The sequence below is a fragment of the Triticum aestivum genome, chromosome 5D (genome assembly GCF_018294505.1).
Source record: "Triticum aestivum cultivar Chinese Spring chromosome 5D, IWGSC CS RefSeq v2.1, whole genome shotgun sequence".
Classification (NCBI taxonomy): Eukaryota; Viridiplantae; Streptophyta; class Magnoliopsida; order Poales; family Poaceae; genus Triticum; species Triticum aestivum.
In genome coordinates, this window is record NC_057808.1 from 15,167,264 (window position 1) to 15,189,746 (window position 22,483).

Genomic DNA, 22,483 nt, shown 5'->3' on the forward strand with positions numbered 1-22,483 from the left:
ACATGACCGAGACGCCTCTTCGGTCAATAACCAACAGCGGGATATGGATACCCATGTTGGCTCCCACATGTTCCACGATGATCTCATCGGATGAACCACGATGTCGAGGATTCAATCAATCCCGTATACAATTCCCTTTGTCAATCGGTATGTTACTTGCCCGAGATTCGATTGTCGGTATCCCAATACCTTGTTCAATCTCGTTACCGGCAAGTCTCTTTACTCGTACCGCAATGCATGATCCCGTGACTAACGCCTTAGTCATATTGAGCTCATTATGATGATGCATTACCGAGTGGGCCCAGAGATACCTCTCCGTCATACGGAGTGACAAATCCCAGTCTCGATCCGTGCCAACCCAACAGACACTTTCGGAGATACCCGTAGTGTACCTTTATAGTCACCCAGTTACGTTGTGACGTTTGGCACACCCAAAGTACTCCTACGGTATCCGGGAGTTGCACGATCTCATGGTCTAAGGAGAAGATACTTGACATTGAAAAAGCTCTAGCAAACGAACTACACGATCTTTGAGCTATGCTTAGGATTGGGTCTTGTCCATCACATCATTCTCCTAATGATGTGATCCCGTTATCAATGACATCCAATGTCCATAGTCAGGAAACCATGACTATCCGTTGATCAACGAGCTAGTCAACTAGGGGCTTACTAGGGACACGTTGTGGTCTATGTATTCACACATGCATTATGATTTCCGGATAACACAATTATAGCATGAACAATAGACAATTATCATGAACAAAGAAATATAATAATAACCATTTATTATTGCCTCTAGGGCATATTTCCAACACAACGGTGATTATTTACACCAACAAAGGGGATGAACGGTTACCATATCTGTTCATCTTATACGTGCTGTCAAACACAGTCACATCTCCATACAACTGATAGTCCCGCCGCGACTGTGCATCGCACCAGAACATGCTCTTCAAACAGCCCTCCTTATCGAGCACGTACTCAAAGAAAAAGTCTGGATCCTTCCCCTTTCTGCTCCACATAATTCCGATTGCCGTGTTAGCATCACCCTTCGCAATCAACTTCATTTTTTCTCGGCAACTAGGTTGTAGACGTCTCGTCTCGGAAACCCACACTTATCATACGAGCCATACCTGCTAATGAAGTTGTTGACGATGATATGCTTTCTGATCCCAGCTCCTTCCATCGCCAAGATCTCAGCTATCTGGTGATCTCCCATCACTCGATGTGACCGCAGAAATACCACCTCATCTGCTCTAGCCAACAAATGGTTGTGATCATCCATAAAAGCTGCCATGAACCAAACTCCACGTCCTTTGTCCAACTTCACGACTAAATGTGCGCCACACTCGCAACGAGTCTCAGGTCTTAGCCTGCGGGTACGGCCCTCCGGGTTTAAAAATTTACTGAGACGTTTTCCTGTCCTCGAGCAAACGTATCGCCTATAGCGAACAGTGGTTGAAACTCCTTTTCCTCGTTTCACCTTATCTTTTCTGATACTGAATCCACGGTCTTTGGCGTAGTTATTATAGAACATGTAAGCCTCCCATTGTGATGCAAATGTCATACCCATAACCTTCAACTGTGTCTCCAGCGCACGTTGCTGGATTTCAGCTTCCTCAATGTCCATATTAGCTCCATCCTCATGCTCATAGCCATCATCACCACTCCAACCATCAAAGTTAGCCCACAATATTCCACATAAGCAAGTGTAAGTTGTCATTAACAAGTTTTTATTATTGTATGACATCTTAAATTTTGGACCGAACCTGGCTTATGTTATCCGCGAAAGATTCAACACCATGATTTTCCTCGTTCTGGACGTCAATATCCTCCTGCACATAAAAAAAATCATATGCACATGTAAGTACCCATATGGTTCGTCATCCGACGAAATGAATGTACACGTCACTTACGTTTTCACTACAAGCACCCTCCTCCTTCTTTTGAAAATCCTCCTCAGGTAAATTATCGTACAACGACCAGGATTCATTGTCGCTGCTATCATCATCATTTTTACTTTCATTACCATTCGTATGATCAACACTATGGCTACCATCCCACTCACTCTCCAAAAACAGATCCGTAAATCCAGTTTCTTTATCCATTGAATGACCTCACAACCAACACTGCAACATTATAAATAAATATTGATCTATCAATTTTAAATCAAATTAAATATACTGCGGTCATACGGATGAGTGATTGCAGATAATTACAGGCAGGTACAATTTTTTTTGACAAACTAGATGGCTTACATGGCATGCACGTGCACTTCGGCCGGCCTGGCCTGGCTGCGGACGGCGAGGACGTTCCCGGAGACGTTGATCACGGAGTTGCGGGCGGCGACGGCGTCCACGTAGGCCACGTCACCGCGACGACCTGCACGGAGGCCAGATCACGTACGGCGGGCGACTCCAACAACGTCCGCGACGGCCAGATCCCGGGTGAAGATGGGGAGAATGGTCGGAGATCGGCGGGGAAAGGCGGCGATCGGCCGGACGGGGAGACGTTGGAATTGGCAGCGTGATCACGGCTAGATCAGCGGGGAAAGGCGGCGATCGGCGGGTAAGGGCGGCGATCGGCGGGGCGGGGCGACGTTGGAAAGGGCCGCGTGATCAACGCATGTCGTGGGTAATTTTTTTTTTCACGTGACGGAGAGGGGGTAGATGCGAGCCGGTCGTATCGGCTCGAGCCGTGCGCTCGACTCGACCTGTATGGGCACGCCGCATACGGCGCGGGATACGTTAAGTACCGTATGCCCAAAATGCCCTTACACGTTAAGCGGCGGGGGGGGGGGGGGGGGGGGGGGGGGGGGGGGGGGGTGTACCGAAGCAGACCTCAAGATGCTCAGGATCCGGATGGCAACGTAAGGTTAGAAGCAGAAGCCAAACTCAAGCAGCCCGAGGAGCGTAATCGTCCCAACTTCCTCCTATTTTTATCAGCAGAGCTCTCGAGTGAGGCAATTCCACCCGAGTGCAGATGCCTCGCTGGGACTATCCTACAGAATTCAGTTGAAGGAAAGTATTCTGAACATGACAGCATACTCATCAAACAATGGATCAGCCTCGATCCACGCATCAAAACTGAGATTAAGGAGTCATTACTGATGACACTAGGATCCTCCGCTCCTCAGGCGAGGCACGCATCATCACAGATTATTGGCAGGCTGGCATACATTGAGATACCCTCCCGGGGATGACAAGACCTCATTGCCAGATTGCTGGGCAACATGGCACAACAGGGTGCATCTCCTCCACTAAAGCAAGCAACTCTAGAGGCGCTGGAGTATGTGTTTGAGGAGACCTTGAGGTTCGACAAGGATACAATTGATGGTGTTCTGGACGCCGTTATCCGGGCGATGAACCGTCGGGAAGAGCAAAGTTTTCAAGTCCGTCTTGCGGCGGTTAAAGCTCTACAGAATGTTCATAAGTTGGCTAACTTTGCAAATGATGATGATTGCAGAAATCGTATAATGACTGCAATCTCTGATGCAGCGAAATCCGATGAAGCAGCGGAGGTCAAGCATGCAGCATTCGACTGCCTTGCTGCGATTGCATCCAACTATTATATGGAGTTAGAACCTTACGTGGAAACCATACTCAGCCTTACAACTCAGGCTTTGGACTTGGAAGGAGGTGCGGACGAAACAGTTGCGCTCGGATGCATCGAGTTCTGGAGTGCCACTTGTGGAGAAGTGATTGAACTCCGAGAACAAAAAATGCGTTTTCCTCGTGTTATTTTGACCGCAGATTGTCACTTCCTTGAGAATCCCCTTTGTTCACTTGTTCCACTTCTGCTAGAAACTCGGTCATTACACCAAGAAAAAGATGTCGATGAACTGAACATCTTCATGAGTGCTAAGATGTCGGGGGTTGAGTGCGACATATGCCAATGGATGGCTTATCATGGTGGGAGCGAGTAGAATGTCGCCGGTGCCTGGAAGCGGGATAAGGCGTAGACACGAATGCCGACGCACTTTACCCAAGTTCGGGGCTCTTCTAGGAGATAACACCCCTAGTCCTGCTCTGCGGGGTCTCCGCATGATCACTAAGGCACTCGTGAGTACAATGGTGCTCCTCGAGCTGTTTGCTAGAGGTGGAAGAAAGCAAGGCTAGCTCCCTCCTCTCTCTATGGGTCGGTCTAGTTCTAACATGTTTGGAACCCTTTGCATGGGTGCCCTGGGGGTTTATATAGGCCTACCCCTAGGGGTACAATAGTAATCCGACCGAGTGTAGGACCCGGCTGTCAGTCTCTCTGGTGGCCGGCTTCTCCGCCGGCTGCTGGGGCCCGCCGTCTGGTGGGCCCCGCCGACTGGTCTGGTACTGAGCCGACAGGCCGGCTCCGCCGCTCGCGGGTCTTGTCGGCTGCTGATCACTGTAGCCATGATGCCAATGACGCCGGCTCGGTCAGGGGAGCGTGGCTACAGCCCCGCCGCCTGGCGGGCGATTACTGTAGCCACTCCGTGTCTCGTCTGGTTAATGGCAAGTGGGCCCCGAGGAAGGGGCGGGCCGACTGCTGGGGGCCGACCTCCCTCGGGTCCGACTGGTGGGGCTCTAGCCGTCTTCCGGGCTCTCGCTGATCGGTGGGGCCCGTCGTCCTTGGGCCGGACTGACAAGCCGTCGTGGGAGCAGGGCTCCGCCTCCTTGTGGTGACGTCAGGGGTGGAGTGGCAACAGTGCCGCGCCGGGTGAAGATCTCCGCCTGTACGGTGCACTGTGGCCACGCCCATCCTTGGACTGGGGGGGGGATGGGCTACACTATAGCCACTCCCTGTCTTGTCTATCTTGGTGAGGGCGCAGGCTTCGTGGGCGCCACGGGCCGACTGCTAGGGGCCGGCTTCTCTGGAAGCTGCCCACCAGGAGTCGGCTTGTCTTCATGCCGGCTTCTGGAACTCGGCCGTCTACGGGCAGACGGCTATTCCTCCAGCCGGCCATCAGAAGGAGGCACCTCGTCTTGACGCCTTGAGGGGCACAGCCAGCCCCGATGTCTTGAAAGGTTCTTGGTCTCGGGTTAGCCTACCCGTGGCCAATTACTCCGATAGTAGTCCCCGAAGCTGGTGAGGCGCCGCGGCTGAGCAGCCGAGGAGCCTCAGCAGTTTCTTTCTCCGAGTGCTCGAGGTGGAGCTTCGTCCGACTTCCGCCGAGCCGACTGGCGAGTGTCGGCAGCGTCCAGCCTGACTTATCCAAACTTCAAAAGCGTCGGCGGGAACCAAGTGGCGTGCTAGCTAAGCCTCCAGGCCGCCGCCCGTTGTGGGCATGTCACGTGGCGCCGAGCGGCCGGGCCATTCTGCCAACCCACGCTCGCGATGGGACACGCCTGCTGGCAGGGCCCGCCACTACCACGCCTCGGCACGCGAGCGGATCCGCTACGGCCGAGGCGGGCAGTTGAGTTTCCCGCGGAGTTACTGCGTGCAGTAACTCGCGCGATAAACGTGGGGGCGTGGGGTCGTGGGCGCAGTAAATCCCACGATCGCCCCCTTGGCTTCGCAGCCCATAGGCCTATAAGTAGGGGAAGGAGGGGGAGCGGCGGAGCACGCGCGTCCCTCCTCCCCATTCTTTCCTCCTCCTTCTTCCTCCAGCCGTAGCGCCTCCAAGCCACGCTGAGCGCTGCGGTGGTTCGTCTCCGATGAGCTCATCCTCCAATCCCACGCCCCCATGGCGCGCTCCGGAGCATGGGACGGCTCCGAAGTTCACGACGACCATATCGATTTCCTCCGCCAGACGCGGCGACTGCCCAGCAAAGATTACGTGAAGGTCCGCCTCGCGCCGAAGAGGGAGATCTCGCCGGCGCCGGAGGAGGGCGAGCGGGTCGTCTTCCGCTCGCACTGCCTGCGCGGCCTCGGCCTGCCGGCGAGCAGCTTCTTCCGGTCCTTCCTCGAGTTCTACGGTCTTCAGCCGCACCACCTCACCCCGAATACGGTGGTGCTGCTGTCCGCCTTCGTCACTTTGTGCGAAGGCTTCCTCGGCGTCCTCCCCACCATCGAGCTTTGGATGGAGTTCTTCTACATCAAGCTCGGCAACCTCGTCGCGGGCGTGCCGGCTCAATGCGGCGCGTTTATTGCGGTGCGGAGGCCGGCGGCCGAAAATCCATTCCCTCCCATCCCGCGGATCAAGTCGGTGAAGATGTGGCAGCGGTCGTACTTCTACGTGAAGAGCGTCTTCCCGGAGGGCGACTGGGCCAACTTGCCGGCTTACAAAGCCGGCCCGCCGGTTGGGAGGCGGCCCAACTGGTCGTACCGGGCCAAGACGCTGTCGCCTTCTGGAGCCGTCTCCATCGCGCGGCTCCGAGTGTTGACACAGTCGGAGGGCCTGACCGGGCCCGACTTGCTATCCGCCTTCGTGACGCGCCGGGTGCTCCCGCTCCAGAGCCGCACTCACATGATCTGCCAGATGAGCGGGCATCAGTACCCAAGCCGGCTGTGCACCAAGGAGATGCCTCACGCAGAGGTAGCTCACATGGTGAACTATCTTGCGAACTGCGAGCTCACGGAGGAGTGGCGGTTTGGCAAGGAGCCGTACTCACGCGCCGACCCCCCGCCTATGGTAAGTTATCTTTCTTTTTTCTCTATCTTTTTTGCTGCTGAGTTCGGCCTGTCCAACCTGACCAATCGGCCTTTGAACGGAGCCCCCTCCTCCAGCCGGCAGCCGGCGCCGCGGGCCCGGAGCACTGATTCCTCCCCGACCGAGCGGAGAGCGACGTCGATGACCCCGACATTGGGGGCGGTGGCCTTGGAGGATGACGCCGAGGGAGGAGGCAGCGAAGCAGGCGGCTCGAGGCTCGGAGCCAGCCTCGAGGACTGGCCCGACGATGATGCGGGGGAAGTCGCCCCGCGCCACCAGCCAGGGTCCGGCCAGCCGGGCGCGAGCTCGTCTGCCACGCCGGATGCCCAAGGCGGCGCGAAAAAGCTCAGGGCCGCGCTGATCTTGTTCGGCAGCCGGCCGAAGAAGCCCAAGGGCTCAGCCGTGGCGACTAAGCGGGATGAAGCGGCCGCGAAGGCCATCCACTTTCGCAAGGTGGTGAAGGAGCCGCAGATGGTTTCCGCATAAGTACTGCCTTCATCTCGTACTTTCTCCTTCCTTGCCGATCTTGTCTGAGTTTCTTTGCTTTATTTACCTTGATCTAGGGCTCCGCTTTCTCTTGAGAAGTCGGCCGCCGCCTCCATCATGGGGTCGGCGGAGACTTCATCCACCACTCGACGGATCGATCCGGTCGCCGACCTCCGGGAGGCGACGAAGCGGAACGCGCGCGAGGAGCAGGAAGCCGCTCGCCTGGAGAAGGTGGATGCGGAGAAGGCGGAGGCCGCCGCCCTGAAGAAACTGGTGGAGGCCGAGGTAGCCGACGCGGTGAAGAAGCAGGCCGAGGAGGCCGCCCGCCGCCAGTCGGCGGTGTTCGTCACTCCTCTGAACTCCACGCCACCGCAGGAGTTCATGGCGCAGACTGGGGAAGCCGGCGACGAGCACCCGATCATGGAGAGGGACGGCGACGATGTCGCCATGCCGGACGTGATTGTGGCTTCGCCGCCGTCCGGGAGCGCGCAGGGCAAGCAGCCGGCGAACCCGCCGGTGCCGCCAACTGGAAACGAGGTGGTGACGGGCCCGACTCTTGAGGTCGGCACACCGACGCGCCGCCGACTTGCAAAGGCGGCTTCGGCGCCACGCCCGCTCGAGACAGGCGCCGCAAGCTCCTCGATCCCGGACACCGAGGCGACCAGCGCCGTGCCCACTTGGTGGGTGCGGGGAGGTGGGACGGGCCCTCTGAACAAGGCGATCCTAGACGTTCAAGCCAAACTCCGTGCCGAGGCCGACGCTATCAAGCACTGCAACAAGGCGTTCTGGAATCGCGAGAGGCCATCCGGGTACACTTCTTGCTTCTTTGTTTTTAACTCTTGTATTGCTTTGTGGGGCCACGTCACCGCACCCACTGGGTGTAGTCCCCGAGTTTCGGGTCGGCTGCTGAGCAGTCGGCTCGGAACTTTAATTAGCAGGCTCTGAGCACTGATATCTTTGCTGCAGGATTATCATAACCTCCGTGCGGCCGCCTTCAACTCCAAAGTCCAGGAGTTGGATCAACGTGCTATCGACTTGTGAAAGAGCCGAAGTAAGTCCTCTTCTTTCTCTGCGGGGGCGCGCTGGCGCACCCGCGGACTGTAGTCCCCGAGATTCGGGCCGACTGCTGAGCAGTCGGGCCGGATCTCCCCGGCAACTATTCTTCTTTCTGCTGGTTACTAACGCCTCTCCCTTCTTCTTTTCTTCTGCAGAAGCCAACGCTGCCTTGCAGCAGCAGCTGGGCGAAGCCAACACCGCGCTGCACGATAAGGAGGAGGAGTGCAGCAAGCTAGCTGAGGAGCATGACCGGCTGGTCGCGCAACTGGCGGAGCAGGCGGAGCTTCTCAAGAAGGCCCAGAAGAAGGCGGAGGACAAGGAGACCGGCCTCCTTGCTGAGTTTGCGACTGAACGCTCTGCCTGGACCAACAAGGAGGCGATGTTGACTTCCGGCTTTCACGAGATTGAAGACATAGTTGATGGTGAGCTTCCATCTTTTTCCTTCTTTGAGCTACCGGCTGCTGGTCGAGCCGGCCTCTTGTCTCTAACTTTGGCTCTTTGCTTTCTGTCTTGGCAGACTTCTTCCCTGGTCACTCGGACGCCGCCAATCAGGCCATTGAAGCTGATCGCGAAGGACGGAGGGCGGAAGGCGCACAGATCGCTGCCGATGCCCCCTGAACCCTTAGCGAGCAGCTCCTGAGCATCGAGGCCCATCTTCGGCCGGCTCACCGGATGTTGCGCCGTCTTCAGCGTGTCGGCGCCCAGGCGATCGCCGCCCTGTGGCCGGACATGCCGGCACCGCACACTCCCAGTCGGGCTGCCGACTGGCTGGAGGTGGCTGCCGGCTGTCCTGAGGCCTGGAAGGGCTCCTCGGCCCGGGCTGGAGCGCGCCGGGCCTTGGAATTCGTCAAGGCGTGGTACCCTGGGCTAAGCCTAGCCCAGCTGGCCATGTTTCGGCTGGAGGCTCAGGAGGAGTTGGCGGTCGTGGAAGATGACCTTGTCAAGCGAGCGGCGGCAATCGCCGAGTACGCCGACACCAGCATCTTCATCCCGGAGCGAGCCGAAAATGGTGCCGAGGCGCCATCAGAATGGTTCGGGCTGAACCCGGAGGACGGCGAGGACTCGGCTGAGGTGATCGACTCCAGCGGCGAGGAAGGAGACGAGGAGGAGGAGGAAGGCGAAGAGGAGGCGCCAGAGGTTGGAGCGGACGGCCAACCTCAGCTCGACCGTGCCTCCAGCAACGAGCCACACCCAAGCGAGCCGGCTGCCACTGGAGGCGACCAAGCGGAGACTAACCAGCCGGCCGCTCCACCAACCGGCACCACCGACTCCTCCGATCCGTCAAACCCGTCCGCCGCTCCCTAGGCCGCCAGTTTATCTTTTGCTTTACCTGCCTATCAGTCTCGATGAACTTGTTAATTTTGCACAATTCCACCCGCGGGGTGTATCTCAAACTTCCGTTGAATGTCGGCCAAGGGCCTTTTGCTATGTAAAATATTTTTCCGAGTTCTATCTTTTCTTGCTTGCTGCTCTTTGGCTTTTTCCTTTGCCGCCTTCCCTTGGTTGTCGTCTTGCCAGCCGAAGAGCCGCTCTGCGGACTGTGGCTGGGTCAAGTACTTAGCTACTTCCGAGGAGGCAAGTACTTAGCCATTTTAGAGTTCTTTAGCAAGTTAAGTAGAAGTCGGCCGGCTGGCTGCTCAACAGCCGCCGGTCGTAGAGGCGGGAAGCCGGCTTGAACTATGCACATGCTTTGGGTCCTTAGCCATTTTTCATGTGGGCACCCTTTCTGCCTTACTCCTGCGCACCAGACAGTCGCTCTGCGAGCTGTGGCTTCTGGCAGGAGACGGCTTAGGTGCCAACACATTACTTGTCCGGCTGCAGGAAGCATTTCATAGTACAAGGCGGCGACTGCCGGTGTCAAAACCTGCGGATCTCGGGTAGGGTGTCCCGAACTATGCGTCTAAGGCGGATGGTAACAGGAGGCGGGGGACACGATGTTTACCCAGGTTCGGGCCCTCTCGATGGAGGTAATACCCTACTTCCTGCTTGATTGATCTTGATGATATGAGTATTACACGAGTTGATCTACCACGAGATCGTAGAGGCTAAACCCTAGAAGCTAGCCTATGGTCTGATTGTTTTTGTCCTACAGACTAAACCCTCCGGTTTATATATACACCGGAGGGAGCTAGGGTTACACAGAGTCAGTTACAAGGGAGGAGATCTACATATCCGTATGGCCAAGCTTGCCTTCCACGCTAAGGAGAGTCCCATCCGGACACGGGACGAAGTCTTCAATCTTGTATCTTCATAGTCCAACAGTCCTTCCAAAGGATACAGTCCGGCTGTCCGAGGACCCCCTAATCCAGGACTCCCTCAGTAGCCCCTGAACCAGGCTTCAATGACGATGAGTCCGGCGCATAGATTGTCTTCGGCATTGCAAGGCGGTTTCCTCCTCCGAGTACTCCATAGAAGATTTTAAACACAAGGATAGTGTCCGGCTCTCCAAAACAAATTCAACATATCACCGTAGAGAGAATAATATTTCCACAAATCTAATCTGCTGACAGCTTTTCATAACGCGACGTAATGCCGTGGTCTGGTCGTGACGAACCGTTTTTCCGAGCCTGCCACTGCACGTGTTGGAGGCGGTTTTATTGGCACGTCCTGTCGAAGCAGAGATCGTGTCCCTCTTATCACGGGATTCTCATCAATACGGGTATGGGTAACCCAATCGTGCCTGTTGGTATGGCTCCTCGATTTTTGGCAAGTTCCAAACGGTCACGCGGAGGACGCTTGAAATTCACCCTCTTTATAAAGGGGCCAAGGCCTGTCCGTTTCTTCTCGCACTCAATCGAATCCTTCCCCCCACCTCGAGTCCCAACACCCAAGGCTCAGGCTAGGCGCTTTGGACCTTCAGCCATGTCCAAATCCAACCTTCAAGGTCGGTGGATGCCTTCCATCAGAGGAGGACATCAAGAAGCTAAGAGAAGCCAGATATCTGACCGCCAAAATCTTGCACAGGCTGCCTGCTCGAGGGCAGGTCATTCCCACTCCCGAACCCAGTAAGAGTGTCGTATTCATCTCCCACTTCCTCCGAGGGCTAGGCTTTAGTCTAGATCCCTTTGTTAGGGGGCTCATGTTCTATTACGAGCTTGATTTCCATGATCTGGCCCCGGATTCCATCCTCCACATCTCGTCGTTCATCGTCGTGTGTGAGGCGTTCCTCCATGTCACCCCACACATCGGCTTATGGCTCAAGAACTTTAATATGAAGCCAAAGATGATTAATGGGCGACACACGGAATGCGGAGGTGCCGTAGTAAGAAAAGGCGCCGATGTTCCATGGCCAAAGGGTTCCTTCCCGGAGGTGTCCAGCTTATGGCAACGGGAGTGGTTTTACATCACAGCTCCCCGGGGTACTAAGTGGGTAGCCGCCCCAGCGTTTCGCTCGGGGCCCCCGCCACAACTGGCTTCATGGACCAGAAAGGGGCCAGCCTGGAGGCTAGTAAATGATGTGCCGACATTTCAGAGTCGCATCCGAGATCTCCTCGAGAGAGATGTCAGCCTTGTCAAGGTAATGCAGGTCATGCTAGTTCGTCGAATCCTGCCTTGCAAACGTCGACCTCTCCGTATGTGGGAGTTCAACCCGGAAGGACCATGAAGTATTCAACACTTCTTCGGCGTGACGCTCGAAGAGATGTATAGATTGTTCTTCGGATCACAAATAGAGTGTCCGGACACCACCGAGGATGCGGGTCTGAGCTCCAATCGTCCAGACACCCAAGTGAGTAATTCCGCGGCCGAACACGTTGTCTTTTAATTTATCACAACACCATTCTGAAAAGTCTCCTTTTGACCAGGACTGGATAAAAAAGGCGAAGATGATCAGGTGTCCGGCCCCCCTTCCCGAAGGCTCACCGGATCCTGTACTAGCCAGGATGCTTGAGCTTGCGCGTTATCAAGTGCCATCAAGGAGGAGCGAAGAAGCCGAAAGCGAGCCTCACTCATTATTCATCCAAGCCGGGGGGATTAGTGCCTCCGCGAAGGAGGACAACCGGGGAGAAGAATCTAAAATTCCCTCTCCCCAAGGAAGGAAGAGGGTCGCCTCTGACGACTTGGAAACAATGGTTTCCAAACGAGGGAAGAAACCTTTGACAGGGGGCACTGCCCCGGAGGGCATCCTTACCGCACAGTGCCCACAAGGGGGCCAGCCCTCCACCGAGCTGTAAGTAAACAAAGGCACTTTATTGTAAATATATCTTACTTTATTTCCGAGGACAATAACCGAGACGTATGTCTTGTAGTTCGGATCGTAGCCCTTCTCGACAGAGTTTGTCTTCGGGGGATCTTCTTCCGGAGATGATGGAGAGCGAAACGCCTCCCCGCGCCTCCCCGCCTCGTGAGGCAGACGACCCTGAGGTGTCGTGACGGAGGATTTCTCCTGATCCGCCAAGGCTAGAAGATAACCCTTCAGCCACCCGAAGTCCGGAGGATTCGGCTCCTAAGGAGAGCCACAAAAAGAGTCCGGGACTGTCTGGCGCAAGACCGGACGCACTGATGAGTCTTCTGGAGCAAGCGGCTATCTCGGAGGCGCATTGTACTCTAATGGGTACTGTGTTTGAGAGAATTTCATCCATGGAAAGTGGGTTGCATGAAGATTTTATGAGTCTGCTGAGAGGCTTTGAGGTACGCAAAGTAATATGTATATTTTTGACGGTACCGCACATGCTAGATGTGCCCTATGCAGATAGTAGCCCCTGAGACTCTGGTTGCTGTCGAAAAAGGCGGCAAACAGAGGATCATAGTCCCAGGTAATGATCATGCCACTTTCATGTGCGGGCGGCTGAGGGTCCGGCGGTTAGCCAGACTAGTGAGTTTGCCGAACTGAAGCGGCAACTTGATGCGGCAGATGCCGACATCGTGCGTGTAAACAAGCAGCTTGATGAGGCACATGGTATGTATTCTCCAGTGGTCAACATATATGAAGAGGGGCATGATGCTAGTATCTATAATATGCTGTAATTGCAGATGGAGCTGCAGCCATGGAGACCCTTCGGGCGGAGCTTGCCCGAGCCAAGGAACAAGCCAGGAGGAGTAATGCCGCCGCCCTAAAGGCGGTCGAAGAGTTAAGAGCCGAACAGGCTGCGCATTGCCAGAGAAAAGAGAAAATAGCCAAGATGGCTATGGAGTTGAAAGATGTCGCCGACCGCTATGAGCTTCTTGAAAAGGAAAGCCAAACGAAAACGGCGGAGCTGGCGAAAGCCATGGTAGCAGCCAAGGAAACCCGCTCTAAAATCAGAGCGGTGAAAGAGGAGCTACGTCAAGCCGGAGATATCGCGGCTGGGAAGCCCTTTTTGTTGCGGACGAAGTTCGGAGATCCTAAGTATGCCCTTCTGGATCAATTATGGAGTTCTGCGGACGCGTACCTAGATTTGGCAGCAAGTGCAGCTGATGCGACCAAGTTTTTCGAAGGTCAAAAAGATCACGAAGTGGAAAAGCTGTTCTGGTCACAGTTCAATGCTCCGGCGCGTCCGCTGCTGTTAAATGAGCAAATGACCGAGTGGGCCGAGCTCGATAGGTTGTCCGGGCTTGCCATGAGGTCTGTCGTGGATCGTCTCTGGCCGGAAGGACCAAGGCCGAATAGTTATTTTGGTCTTGTGCAACAATTACTTGGTGCTGTGCCGCATATCGACGCTGTAAAGAGGTCGGCGTGCATAGAGGGTGCGCGGATGGCTCTAGCCCGTGTCAAGACATACTGGGCGGAGATGGAGGCCACCGCGATTGCAACCTAGAATCCGGCCGTAGGCCAGGTTTCGGCTGAGCACTATTTTGAAGATGTCCTGGAGGGAGCTCGTTTGATAGAGGCTCAGTGCTCGAAGAGTGTCATGTTCGAGTGACATGTATCTCGATTGTAATAACAATGCTATTTGAATTATAAAGGCTGTGTTTATACTTTTTCCTGAAAGTATTATTATGCCTCCTGTGCGGTCGTTTATGTATATATGTATATAACCTGAAAGTTTGCAGTCGTCGGCTTCAGCCCCCACGCATATAGTGCGGGGGTGCTCGCAAAAGCGCGTGTTCACACTTGTTCCAACATCTTGGTCCAATAAGGAGGTGATAGCACGGCGAACGAGGCAATCAGACTATATTGCTTTAACACTTTCACTTAACCATAGGAGTTTGACAGTGGGGCTACTATATAGCCCCTGGTACTTCCGCGCTCGTCCGAGTACGGGGCGCGTACGTACATGACCAGGAAACCGGCCCTTCGTTAATGCAGAGGAATCCCAAAGATTCCGATGAGTCCTCGAGTGGTTGACCAGTCTCGCGCTTTATCATGACAGTCAGTTTTCGGCTTTCTCTACTAAGGTGCTCATCCGGATGAACCAGGGCCCAATCGCAGTAGTTCTCCCGGTGCCACCTTAGCCGATAGAGCGGAACGTAAGGTAGCAAAACGCGGGAGCCGGCAAACCCAACACTTGACCAAAGACATGATTCGGAGCTGATGCATATAAGGCCAAACTCGCGACGCCGAACACTCCCTAAGGTATTCGGTCTTTACAACATATACCGGGCTGAGTAACGCCCTTGATAATGAACCCTGAGTGTCCAGGTACGTGCATCATTCTTATGTGGCGAAATGCCAATAACGTCAGCATCCATATCGGTTATGCTGAGTATCCGAAGGATGTGAAGCGACAAGAGATAGTAAAAAAGGTTTACACAGGGTCTTAATCTAAAAAGAAACCTTTGAGTGGGGCCCTGCTGCACGTATGCGCCTGTGTCTCCATTGTGCCGTATCCTGGAAGGGTGTAACACGATTATCATCTGTAAAAGAGAAGAACTTAGGTGAAAGTTGTCGTGCGAAAAATTGGTTATTCTCAATAAACCATTAAAATTCAAGATAGGTAAGGTCAAGCCGAACTGTAGTCCTTTTTACATGCGGGAAGCCCCTGGTACCGCCTATGGGGGTATATCCATCAAACCAATCTCAGGTTTATCTAAGCTGTTACAGCTAGTGATGCGCCGGACTCGTCTAGTCGTGTCCGCGGTCGGACGATCGATCGTTTATTCTGGTTGGAGAGGCCGGTTAGTGTTCAGCTGCTAAAGCCGCCACACGTTCTTCCGCGCGTAAGGAACGCTCAACATTTCCGCTAACTTTGATGATGCCACGTGGACCGGGCATCTTAAGCTTAAGAGAAGCGTAATGCGGTACTGCATTAAAACGAGCGAAAGCTGTTCTTCCGAGTAGTGCTTGATAGCCGCTTCAGAATGGAGCGATGTCGAAGGTTAACTTTTCACTTCGGAATTTGTCGGGAGAGCCGAATACTACCTCTAGTACTAGAGAGCCTGTACAGCGGGCCTCTGGGCCTGGTATTACTCCTTTAAAGGTAGTATTGCATTGGCTAATTCCCGTTGGGTCTATCCCCATTTTGCGGACGGTGTCCTGATATATCAGATTAAGACTACTGCCGCCGTTCATGAGGACTTGGGTGAGATGGTATCCGTTGATTATTGGGTCTAGCACCAAGGCAGCTCATCCTCCGTGCCGGATACTAGTCGGGTGATCCCTACGATCAAAACTGATCAGGTAGGCCGACCAAGGGTTGAACTTAGGGGTGACGGGCTCTACGATGCATATGTCTTGGAGTGCGTGTTTGCTCCTCCTCTTCGTCACGTGAATCATGTTCACTGTTTTGACCTCTGGTGGGAACTTTTTCTGTCCCCCAGTGTTTTGCTGACGAGGCTCATCCTCGTCTTCACTTGGTGTTTCCCTCCCCTTGTGTTCGGCGTTTAACTTGCCGGCCTGCTTGAAGACCCAGCATTCTCTGTGGGTGTGATTTGCAGGTTTTTCGGAGGTACCATGAATCTGACATAATTTGTCTAGAATCTTGTTTAGGCTGGACGGTCCATCTCTGCTGCCTTTGAAAGGCTTTTTCCACTGACCGGGTCGAGAGCCCCTAAATCCGGCGTTTACTACCGTGTTGTCTGGGCTGTCTTCGTTATTTGGACGCTTGCTTTTACTGCGTTGTGGTTTTCCATTACCATCCCTGACTTCAGATGTGCCTGGGTCGCTGGTGCTACAACTGGCCAGAGCCAGCTGTCTTCGCCCGCACAAAAGTGGGTCATAAGGCTTGTTAAGTCTGCCATTGTCCTTGGTTTTTCTTGGCCGAGGTGTCTGGCGAGCCATTCATCTCGGACGCTGTGATTGAAAGCTGCTAAGGCTTCGGCGTCCTGGCAGTCGATGATTTGGTTCTTCTTAGTGAGAAATCTGTTCCAAAGCTTTCGGGCTGACTCTCCGGGCTGTTGAATTATATGACTTAAATCGCCTACATCTGGAGGTCGGACATAGGTCCCTTGAAAGTTAGCCCTAAAAGCATCCTCAAGCTCCTCCCAACTTGCGATTGAATTTTCGGGGAGGCTCTTCAGCCAGTGCCGAGCTGGTCCTTTCAGCTTGAGGGGCAAGTACTTGATGGCGTGGAGATCGTCTCCGCGAGCCATATGGATATGAAGGATGAAGTCGTCAATCCAGACCCCAGGGTCCGTCGTTCCGTCGTACGCCTCTATGTTCACGGGTTTGAATCCCTCTGGAAATTCGTGATACAGCACCTCATCGGTGAAACATAGGGGGTGTGTGGCACCCCTGTATTTGGATGTGTCATTGCGTTTTGACGGTTGCAGTGTTCGGTTTTGATTATGCGTCGGAGCGCGCTTCCTAGATCCGTAGATGGATCTGGTCACGCCGGACTTTTGATGCAAGTCCGTGCGTGGATCATGTGCTGACTTATGTGCGGCCTCGTTAGCCGCCCTGTCACGGCCACGAGGTGGTCGATCCGACAGGTCAGCCATTTTATTTTTCGTCTGTGTGGGCTCTAAGGCCTCATCATCGAATTCAGGCAACAGCTTGCGCTTTGGATAGCTCTTTGTGTGGCAACTACCACCATACTTTTCTTCAGTGTCGAGCACTTTGTTCCATGTACTGTTGAGCGTATTCTGTGCGGCCTTAAGCCTTTGCTTCTGCTTCTTCAGACTCGTCGCGGTGGCAATAAGCCTTCTACGGAGGTTCTCTTGTTCCAAGTGCCTTTCCGGGATGATGTGTGCGTCGTCGTCCGGACTGTTTTCCTCTCCGGAGAGAGCTTGATGAGCATTATCCTTGGCGTCAACGTGTTCGGACAGCGGCTCCGTACTATGTTCGTTGTTCGCTGGTTCGTCCTGCTCTATCGCTGGGTCAATGTGGTCGTCACTTCCTCTGGTGTCGACCGGGGTGTTATTTTTTCTTGCGTTGTTATCGCTATTTTTGCCGAGGCGGGATTTGGAGCGGCGCCTACGCCGTCGCTTTGGTTGCTTCTCGAGGGAGCTATCCTTCGCTGCATCCTTCCGTTCCTCATCATTATTTTCTTTGGGTGTATCCACCATATATACATCGTGTGATGAATTGGCTGTCCAGCGCCCTGTGGGCGGTGGTTCCTGTTCGTCTCCTGCATCGTCGTCCATACCGTCGACGTCTTCGGAGCCGAAGTCGAGCATGTCGATTAAATCGTCGACAGTGGCTACTAAGTGGGTGGCGGGTGGGGAGCAAATTTCTTCGTCGTCTGCATCCCATTCTAGCCGGACATAGTTCGGCCAAGGGTCTCCTGACAGGGAGAGAGACCTCAACGAGTTTAGTACGTCGCCAAAGGGCGAGTGCTGGAAGATATCCGCGGAGGTAAACTCCATGATTGGTGCCCAATCGGATTCGATAGGCACGGACGCAGGCGGCTCGGAGCCCATGGCCGGGGGCGAATCCAACAGTTCGGCAACACGGGTCTCGCAGGAGGTGAAGTCAGTATTCGGCTCTATCGCCACTGAGTGTGCGGCCTCCATGGCGGGGTCCATCCACCCGTCCTTGGATGGCACAATCTATTCCGGATTGAGGGCCGGAGTAGTTGCAGGGGTGATCTCCCAAACACTGTCCGACGACAGAGCTAAGTCATGCTCGTCGTGATTGTACGGCGCACCTGACATGGGTTCGAATCCATCGAAGATCAAGTCTTCGCGGATGTCGGCGGTATAGTTCAAGTTTCCAAACCTGACCTGATGGCCAGGGGCGTAGCTCTCGATCTGCTCCAGATGGCCAAGCAAGTTGGCCCGCAGTACGAAGCCGCCGAATACGAAGATCTGTCCAGGGAGGAAAGCCTCACCCTGGATCGCGTCGTTGCCGCTGATCGAAGGAGTCATCTAGCCTTACGGCGACGGCAAAGTGGAACTCTCAATGAAAGCACCAATGTCGGTGTCAAAACCGGCGGATCTCGGGTAGGGGTCCCGAACTGTGCGTCTAAGGCGGAAGGTAACAGGAGGCGGGGGACATGATGTTTACCCAGGTTCGGACCCTCTCGATGGAGGTAATACCCTACTTCCTGCTTGATTGATCTTGATGATATGAGTATTACAAGAGTTGATCTACCACGAGATCATAGAGGCTAAACCCTAGAAGCTAGCCTATGGTCTGATTGTTCTTGTCCTACGGACTAAACCCTCCGGTTTATATAGACACCGGAGGGGGCTAGGGTTACACAGAGTCGGTTACAAGGGAGGAGATCTACATATCCTATGGCCAAGCTTGCCTTCCACGCCAAGGAGAGTCCCATCCGGACACAGGACGAAGTCTTCAATCTTGTATCTTCATAGTCCAATAGTCCGGCCAAAGGATACAGTCCGGCTGTCCGAGGACCCCCTACTCCAGGACTCCCTCAGTGAGTCCCCGGGCCGACTAGTCGGACCCGGTGCCAAGTGACATAAAGATAATGACACATTCATAGGCATAATTCTTATCATATAGATAAAAGAGGGCAGTCCCCGAGCTCTGTTCGGGGGACCCGGAGTCTTCGTACTTTAATACAAAAGGTAGCATGGTACATACTGCATCAACTGTAAAATCTTCAGAGGAGATTTGCATTCCATGGCCGCTTCGTCTCCTTGCCAGAGTCATCCCTCTTGCGCGCTCGAGGCTTCTGAGCGTCGATCAGGTAGTAGGAGTCGTTGCCCAACACCTTGCTGATGATGAAGGGGCCTTCCCAAGGCGCTAAGAGCTTGTGCTGGCCGGCTGTTCGCTGGATCAGCCGGAGCACAAGGTCTCCCTCTTAGAAAGATCTCGGCTTGACCTTCCGGTTGTAGTACCGGCGAAGGCTCCGCTGGTAGATGCTGGACCGGCTGAGTGCCAACAGCCGGCCCTCTTCCAGCAGATCGACACCGTCTTGACGCGCTTCTTCTGCCTCCTCTTCGGTGTACATGGTGACTCGAGGAGAGTCGAATTCTATGTCCGTCGAGGATGACGGCTTCGGCACCGTAGACGAGGAAGAAAGGCGTGAAGCCAGTTGACTTGTTCGGAGTTGTGCGCTGGCTCCAGAGGAGGACGGCTGGCAGCTCGTCGAGCCAGCAGCCGACCGAACGCTCCAGAGGCTCGACCAGTCGAGGCTTGATGCCGGGCAAAATGAGGCCGTTTGCTCGCTCCACCTGGCCGTTTGACTGCGGATGGGCAACAGACGCTAAGTCCAGTCGGATGCCCTGCGTCACACAGAAACGGGCCAAGGCGCCTTTGGCAAAGTTTGTGCCATTGTCGGTGATGATGCTGTGCGGTATGCCATACCGGATGGTGATGTCGGAGATGAAAGTCACAGCAGTCGGACCATTCAGCTTCTTGATTGGTTTTGCTTCTATCCACTTGGTGAACTTGTCCACCGCGACAAGCAGATGAGTCATGCCGCCTCGTGCAGTCTTGAATGGTCCCACCATGTCCAGGCCCCAGACGGCAAAGGGCCAGGCAATGGGGATAGTCTTGAGTGCGGAAGCCGACTGATGTGGCTTGGAGCGGAACTTCTGGCACCCTTTGCATTTCTGGACCAAGTCTTTGGCGTCTTCTAGAGCAGTCGGCCAGAAAAAACCATGGCGGAAAGCTTTGGCGACAAGTGCTCTTGAAGCCGCGTGGTGACCACACTCGCCTTGATGGATGTCTTTGAGGATTGCTTGGCCTTGCTCCGGCTCAACGCAGCGCTGGTAGACACCAGTGACACTGCGCCTTACAAGCTCTCTATTGACTATGGTGTATGCAGCTGCCCGGCGTTGCACTTGCCGGGCCGAGATCTCATCCGTCGGCAACTGTTTGTTTACCAAGAAGTTGAGGATGGGCTGGGCCCATGATGGTGCTGCAATTTCTTCAACTGCTAGGACTGCAACTTGGACGAGGGCGGTTGGGCCGGGAGGCGGCGGGTTCGAGTCGGCTGCCGCTTTGTGAGTCGATGAAGTCCCCGGGCCGACTGCTGCGGTCCCCGAGCCGGGTTCTGAAGTCCCTGGGCCGGGTGGGGCTGTTGCAGTCCCTGGGTCGCCTGCCGGATTCCTCGTGCCGGCTGCTGGGGTCCTCAAGTTGGATCCGGCTGCTTCAGGAGGAGCCGGCACAAAGATGGAATCCGACTCTGGCGATGGCTTGACAAATGGCTTGAGGAGGCGTTGTAGGGCGACGCCGGTTGGTATTGCTTGACGGGTGGATCCGATTCGTGCCAAGGCATCTACTTGCTCATTGTCATTCCTTGGCACATGGAGAATCTCGCACCCTTCAAAGTATCCACTGAGTTGCTGTACGAGGAAGCGGTAGCTCTCCATGTTTGCATCTTTGGCGTCCCAGTCGCCCGACGACTGCTGGACCACCAAGTTAGAGTCACCATAGCACAGGATCCGGCGAATGCCGAGTTCTTTGGCAAGCCGGAGCCTGTGAATGAGTGCCTCGTATTCACCGACGTTGTTGGAGGCAGCAAAGTGAATTTGCAGCACATATCTGAGCATGTCGCCTTTGGGAGAGGTGAGGACGATGCCGGCTCCTAAACCGGTGCGCATCTTGGAACCATCAAAGTGCATCCGCCAATGGGTGGAGTCCGGCGCTGGCGGCAGGTACTCGGTCTCGGCCCAGTCGACGAAGAAGTCGGCCAGTGCTTGTGACTTGATGGCGGTGCGGGGCTGGTAGTAGATGGTGTAGGGGGCCAACGCTATGGCCCATTTAGCCACTCGTCCTGAGGCATCCCGGCTTCCAATGATCTCGGCAAGCGGAGCAGTGCAGACAACAGTGATTGGGTGCTCTTGAAAATACGGCTTCAATTTCTTGGCGGCAAAGTGCACGCCGTAGCACATCTTCTGATAGTGGGGGTAGTTTTGCTTGGAGGCTGACAGCACTTCACTCAGGTAATACACCGGTCTCTGGACTGGTAGTGCCTTGCCTTCCTCCTTGCGTTCTACCACTATGACTGTGCTGACCACCCGGCTGGTGGCGGCGATGTAGAGGAGCATGGGCTCATTAGGGGTCGGAGCCGCCGGGACAGGTGGAGTAGTCAACATCTTCTTGAGTTGGAGAAAAGCTTCATCAGCCTTGTCGTTCCACTCGAAAAAAGTAGTCTTCTTCATGAGCTGGTACAGGGGAAGGGCCTTCTCTCCCAGCCGACTGATGAAACGGCTGATGGACGCCAAACAGTCGGTGAACTTTTGTACGTCGAGCAGTCGGGTGGGCACTTCCATCCTCTCGATGGCCTTGATCTTCACAGGGTTGCACTCTATGCCGCGCTCTGAGACCAGGAAGCCAAGAAGCTGGCCAGCTGGTACTCCGAAGACGCATTTCTCCGGGTTGAGCTTGATTTGAAATCGGCGCAAGTTCTCAAAAGTCTCCTTGAGGTCTTCTAGCAGTGTTCCACGCTTCTCCGTCTTCACCACAACATCGTCCACATAAACGTGGGCGTTCCCGCCGAGTTGCTTGAGGAGGCACTTCTGCATGCAAAGTTGAAACGTGGCGCCGGCATTCCTCAAGCCAAACGTCATGGTCAAGTAGCAGAAGGCTCCAAATGGTGTGATGAAGGCGGTCTTCAGCCTGTCGGCCGGGTTCAGCTTGATCTGGTGATACCCTGAGTATGCGTCCAAAAAACTCAACAGCTCGCATCCGGCTGTGGAATCTATCACTTGGTCAATTCTCGGCAAAGCAAATGGATCTTTGGGGAAGGCTTTATTGATGCTGGTGTAATCAATACACATGTGCCACTGCTTGTTTTTCTTAAGCACAAGGACTAGGTTGGCCAGCCACTCTGGAAAGAACACTTCCATGATGAAGCTGGCTGCCAGCAGCCGGGCTATCTCTTCTCCAATGACTCTTCTCTTCTCTTCTGACAGGCGGCGCAAGGGCTGCCTGACTGGCTTGGCATCGGACCGGACATGTAACTTGTGCTCGGCGAAATCCGTTTGAACACCCGGCATGTCCTTAGGTGACCATGCAAAGATGTCCCGATTCTCACGGAGGAAATCAACGAGCTCGCCTTCCTATTTGCTGTCAAGGTTTGCACCTATGACAGCGTACCTCTCCGGGTGCTCCGAGTCCAAGGGTATCTTCTTTGTCTCTTTGGCCGGCTTGAACGAGCCCTCGGC

At 54.7% G+C, this 22,483-nt stretch overlaps 1 pseudogene; it reads left to right on the forward strand.

The window, feature by feature from the left end:
• The first annotated feature begins 2,263 nt into the window (after window positions 1-2,263).
• The window catches only part of LOC123120137 (importin subunit beta-1-like), a 114,201-nt pseudogene continuing 93,981 nt past the window's right edge, over window positions 2,264-22,483 (forward strand).